Consider the following 6381-nt stretch of genomic DNA (forward strand, 5'->3'; position numbering starts at 1 on the left):
CTGGTTTCTGTTGTAAAAGTTTTCTTTAGGATCGCCAAGCTCCCCTTAAGAAAAATGGCTATTTTAATGGTCTTCTATAGGGCAAACATCTATTGGCATTTTCTGAGGTACATAAAGAAGAGAAGAGACACTTCTTTGTTCAAACTGACACTTAGTGGTGCCATCACTTGGTAAGCTTCCCTACCTAGTGCCTGAGTTTTGTTCTTAGCTCTGTTTTGATCTTCACTCCCAATAACCTGTCGCAGAATTCTAAGAATTTGCCTACCAAGTATTACCAAACTCATCTATCTCGTCATCTAAGTCCTTCCACATTCTTTCAATAGTCTGTTTTCTGCAGTCGTAGTAGCCAACAATGGCCCAATCTAACTATTTCTCACACAGAAGCTCATTATATGTGAAAAACATAAATGTAATTATATATATTTTTAATAAATACAACTTTTCATTGACTGTTGTTTTGAGAACAAAATTTAGATACTTTATCTGCCGCATCCTACAGGCAACATCCCATTCTTAAGCTCTCAGATCTCAACCTCTGACATTTTAACTCTTTGTATTTTGTGATTTTATTACTGATGTTTAACAAGTTTTATTAGACTTTTCTGTATCTGTTGCATTTTCTAGTGGTTCCCTTTGTTTGGATAACTCTTAACCTTTCCTTGCTGTAAAGATTTCCCTTATCTCTGAAGGTTTACAAATTTTTAAGTCTTTCCATGTATGAGCTACCATTTGAGTCTCTTTCATTTGAGTGAGAGCTGATCTTTGTTTTTGCTGCCTACAATTGAATCCAAGGCCTCCTGTATGCTCACTCAATGTTCTGCCATTACTGCTTCCCCATTTGGACCTTGGTTTTTAAATCACTTTTTTCCCTTCCTTCCCTTCTCCCTTTCTCTCTCTCTCTCTCTCTCTCTCTCTCTCTCTCTCTCTCTCTCCCTTTCTCTCCCTCCCCTCCCCCTCTCTCTTTCTCTTTCTGGACAGGGTTTCTCTGCATAGCCCTGGCTGTACTAGAACTAGCTCTGTACACCAGGCTGGTCTTGAACCCACAGAGATCCACTGTATCTGTTTACTGAGTGCTGGGATTAAAGGTGTGTATCATCACAGTTCAGCTTTGAATCACTTTTAAGGAGGAGGACACAACAGAATACAGACAAATTCCCATTTAAATTTTCACACAATGTCTCTTTTATGTGCTTTTGTAACTACTTGAGGCACGATTAATAAAAGTTCAGAGACAAAAATCTGGACTTCAACCTGAAGGTCAGAAAAGCAAAACAGCCAGCCACTAGCTCTTACCTCTACCCAGTTGAAAATGGCATATCTTGCCTCCAGGAATCTCAGAATGAGACTAAGACTGAGAGCTCTCTCTTCCTGTTTTAATTCCTCTCTAGTTCTGAGATAAAGGCGTGTACCACTACTGCCTGGTTTCTATGGAAAGTTAGTGTGGCTACTCGGATTAAAGGTGTGTGTCATTGCTGCCTATGTGGCTGTTTTACTTTTCTGATCATTAGGCAAGCTTTTGTTTATCAAAATACAAATGAAATGCCACTACATGTACTCCTAAAAAGTTCACAGATATTATTACATCTTTAAGTCTTGGTAGAACTTATCACCTTGTTTGAGATATATTCTTACCCTGTAGCCCAGACTGGCCTTGTTCTCAGTTTGTGGTTCAGGTTAGCCTTGAACTCAGTATGTAGTGCAGGCTGGCCTATAATTCAGCAGTGATTCTCCTGCTTGGCTTCCCAAGTGTTGGATTTATAAGTATGTGCCATCATTACTGACACGTTATCACATTTTAATTATTTTTGTCTTTGTTAATCACTATCTTGATCAAATTAGAAAAGGAAGTGAAAATACAAATTAACTATAAGTAAAAATTAGACCATCTTCAAAGAATTATTAGGAATTGTCAAGAGAAAACAATTAATCCTCATAAAAGACGGAAAGTAGTTTTTGTTGCCAGATTTAAGACTTGGACTGAGAAAGAAGAACAAAGTGAAGATAAAGGCTGAGAACATGAAGGAGAGGAGGTCAGGTGACATGTTCAATTAAAATGTAGTCCAAGCTGTCACAAAATCTTTCAAGGAACATTGAGAGGGGACACACTTTTCTTCAGTTATGAGGCAAATACAACTTTGATATTAACAAAAAAATTAGAAGCCAATTTCATTTATAAGCATAGACACAAAAATCTTAAAAAAAAGAAAATGACAAAAAATGTAGTAGTAAGGAAATGCATTTATTTTAGGAATGCATAATAGTATAAAAATCAATAAATTAAATATATTAATCAAGTAATGTGATCAGGCACCATGGCATAGTCCCCAATCTCGGCACTCAGGAGGCAGAGGCAGGCTAATCAATGCATCCTGATACAGTGTGCTTCAGGCTAGCTTGGGCTGCAGAGCAAGATTGTCTGACACCAAAACAAAGCACAGCACAACAAAAGGGTTGGAGCGATTCCAAAGGAAAAAACTCAACATACATCGCTTTTTAGTAAATATCATGAAGTCAGAAAGAGAAAGTTTTCTATTTTTAGTTCTCAATTTCGGTTATTAGGTCTCTATTTTCTAAATATTAATTCCTTTTTATGCATTTCAATTATCTGGACATTTTCTGATTTCTTCTCTTTTCCTTCATTTTTTTCTTCAGTTAATTATTGTAAATTCTTACCCTATACTGAAATAACCTCTGAGTCTATTTCTATTTTCAACGTTTTCCTTTGAATGAACTAATGTGTCTTGGTGCTTTCCTTGACCACCAAATATTATATATATATAGAAGAAGTCTTCATATGATGTTATTTTTCTTTATGGGTGTTCATATTATTCATTAATAGTCATTTAGAATAGGATATCTTAATCTAGTCTGAGATCATAATATCTTCCTTCCTTCCTTCTTTCCTTCCTTCCTTCCTTCTTCTCTTCCTTCTTTCCTTGCTTTCTTCCTTTCTGGTTACTCAAGACAGGGTTTTTCAGTGTAGCTTTGGTGCCTGTCCTGGAACTAGCTTTTGTAGACCAGGCTGACCTCAAACTCACAGAGATCCACCTGCCTCTGTCACCAGAGTGCTGGGATTAAAGGCGTGCACCACCACCACCTGGCCAGAATATGTTTCTTTCAGTGAAGCTCTCACTATGACTATTTCATCTCCATTACTATGTCAGAACACTGAGGATTTCATATGACTGAAACTGTGCATTCTTGAGGCCTGCTAACTAATTTGCCTGAACTGAAACCCTTTTGTTATTAAATGCTACTGGGAAATTTTACTTTGCCTTTCCAAGGTTCATTTTTCCCCTTAGAATTTAACAAATACGTTAAAGTAGAACCCCAGTGAATATTGATTCAATACTGTAACTTCTTCTTCTTGCTGGAAAACTGTCCCTGAAGTTTATATTTGTCCCCCAGGCCTATATAGCCCCAAAGTTTGGGCTCTGTAGGCAGAGGCTGCTTGTTCATTCTGGCCACCCAGACCCAAGATAATCACACAGAAACTATATTAATTGTAATACTGTTTGGCAATAGCTTAAGAATATTTCTAGCTAGCTTGTATATGTTAAATTAACTCATTTCTATTATTTTATATTTTTCCACAAGGCTTGTAGTTTACTGGTAAGGTTCCAGGGCCTCTGTCTCCTTCAGCAATTACATGGTGTCTCTCTGACTGCACCTACTCTCTCTCTACATCTCTGGATTTCCTGCCTGGCCTTTCTTTGTTAATAAAACATATTCACAGCATACATCACCTCCCACATCAGGGTCTTCTAAGGAGTGTTCAGCTGTTGGTGTGCACCAATGATGGTCAAATGTTCAGAGTACAACATGGACGTGAAATACCAGACTCCCACTCAACAGTACCCTGATTTCTGGAATTTTTATATCGTACAATGATAACTGTCCTATCTGGTCTTTGAAATCACCTTATTACTATAACTACTATTGGCAGGATTGTAATCTGATACAACTTTTTATTAATCATCATTGAAGAGTAGAAGCCACCAACTGACTTTTAAAGGATGATAATATATGTGACACACTCTATTTAAGCATCAAACTAAATCATGATTTATTGATGACTTTCTCTATGGGACCAGGAGTAAGACCATCAGGCTGTGATAAAGTACTTGCCTGAAATGTAAGCATCTCTAGATACAAAAAGAAAATAAGCCATTACTATATGTCTGAATGGGTCAGAAGGGAGGACAGAGATGAGGTGTAAAGAATGGAACAGATGCAAATACCTGTTTTTAATACCCAATACATAAGTATAAGGATGGGAATCCAAGGCAATGATAAATGAATATGAGAAGTATTAGCTAAAGCTTAGCAATGGTGTTCGGTATGAAACCAACACAGAAAACAATAACAAAAAAACCCAACTGATTTCTATATGCCATATACAGAAAATGAAAAGATAATTTATTTTAATGATATCAAAAGCAAAAGGAACACAAAATATAGCCTGACAAAGAAATATAAGACAATTATAAGTGAAACAATCAAGTTTTATTAAATGTTAAATAAGAGAGAGCTGTCCTAAACATATACAATCATAGGACCTCTATTTCCACTACTAATGGGAAAACTCAGCATTTTATATATGTCCATTCTTCATAACATAGATCATATAGTAAATACAATTCTAGTTAAAAGCTTTGACAGCATTTTTGGTGGAATATAAACAGATAACTGTCAAATTTATGTGAAAATGCATAGGATCCAAACTACTGAGATGTCTTTTAAGAGACATTGCAATTTGGAATTTGTTTTAAAATATTAATCCCTGTTATACAGTCATAATTACAATATTGAAGTAAATACGACTGATAAGTTGTATTGTTTGTGAAATTAAAACACAAATGGCATTAGAAAGAGGCCTGCGTTAAAACATGCAAAAGAAGCATCTGAATATAACCGCTCCATCCAAACAATGGTGTCAAAGACTTCATGAATTTCAGTATGACTCTGAAGGCTATCCATCCCTAAAGGACCCCATTCTTGTAAAATGTTTTCCCAAGAAAGCTCAGCACTGACTTGAGAAGTTCCTAATGAAGTCTTCATGATAGATAAATACTCCTATGAACTATATCCTAGAGTATTGACTTTTGAAATTTTGCAAATTCTAGTCCATTCTCTGTTTTTTGAGATGTCCGTTTCCTACAAATTCACCTCAGAGAAAGCTAATAGATAACAGAATCTTTATCAACATCTATGCCCCTGCCAAGGACCAGAGAACATCACTGAAGAGGAAGTGGAAAGAATGCAGGATCTGGAGGATTGGGAAATTTTATCTTCTATATGTAACTCACTATTCGAGGTAGCTCTGATGACCTGCACAATAAGCTGTGCTGAAAAAACTTGAGATCAATGTGTAGAGAATTGAAACAAGATCCCTTTATCTATCAATGATGCAAAAATCAACTGGAAAGGGATCAAAGATTCTAATGTAAGACTTGGCACTTTGAAAATAGCAGAGAAAATAATAGGAGAAATACTTCAGTATCTCTGTTTTGGCAAAGGCTTTCTGAATATGATTTTATAACTCATCAAATAATGACAAGAACTGACTATTGCGATCATATCAGACTAAAATCCTTAGGCACAGAAAAAACAATTAATAGAGAGATGAGACAGCATCCATAAAGGATGAAAATTGCCAATTATTTATCTGGTAGAAAATTAATATAAAATATATAGAATCAAATTATTAATCACAAATTAATATTAAATCAGCAAATGTAATTAAGCGGAATACATAAGTTTCAAATGAAGAAATATGTTTAGTAAATACATGAAATATTATACTTTTAAATAAGTGAGGGAAAAAATCAAAACTACATTGGGATCATTTCATTCCATCAAGAAAACATAAACCAACAAATATTCTTAAGCAAATGGGGAAAAAGAACTTTTATGTACAGTTTCTGAGAATGCAATTTAATTTGGCCTAATGTGAGTGTATATTAATCTCAGGAGAAAATTTATTCTTCGGGATACCTGCATTATCCACAATGGATCAGTAATAACTGATGTAAGTTCCATTTTGTATTTGTTTTATCATTTACATCCATCTTTTGTTCCTAACTTCCTAGGTCTAATAGTAGGTTTAAAAAGACTATAGTTTTAGGGAATGTTCTTTCAGACCCCAAAATTATACAAAGTCAAATCTTGATAATAAAACGTGTATGCATATCCAAGTGAATATAGACTTCTGTAAACTTGGTTTTAAGTAAGACTACAGGATAACTAATACCATATTATTTGTCTATTTAAAACTCACTGATTTAAAATGATCTTTGAAAGCACATGGATGTAGGTATGCAGGTGCTGGAGATATATCAATGCATATTGCAAAAGTCTCTTTCCTCAAAGAGTTTTGGG

This window comes from Microtus oregoni, unplaced genomic scaffold (assembly GCF_018167655.1).
Source record: "Microtus oregoni isolate MIOR12 unplaced genomic scaffold, Mior012 000000F_ref0000247, whole genome shotgun sequence".
NCBI lineage: Eukaryota > Metazoa > Chordata > Mammalia > Rodentia > Cricetidae > Microtus > Microtus oregoni.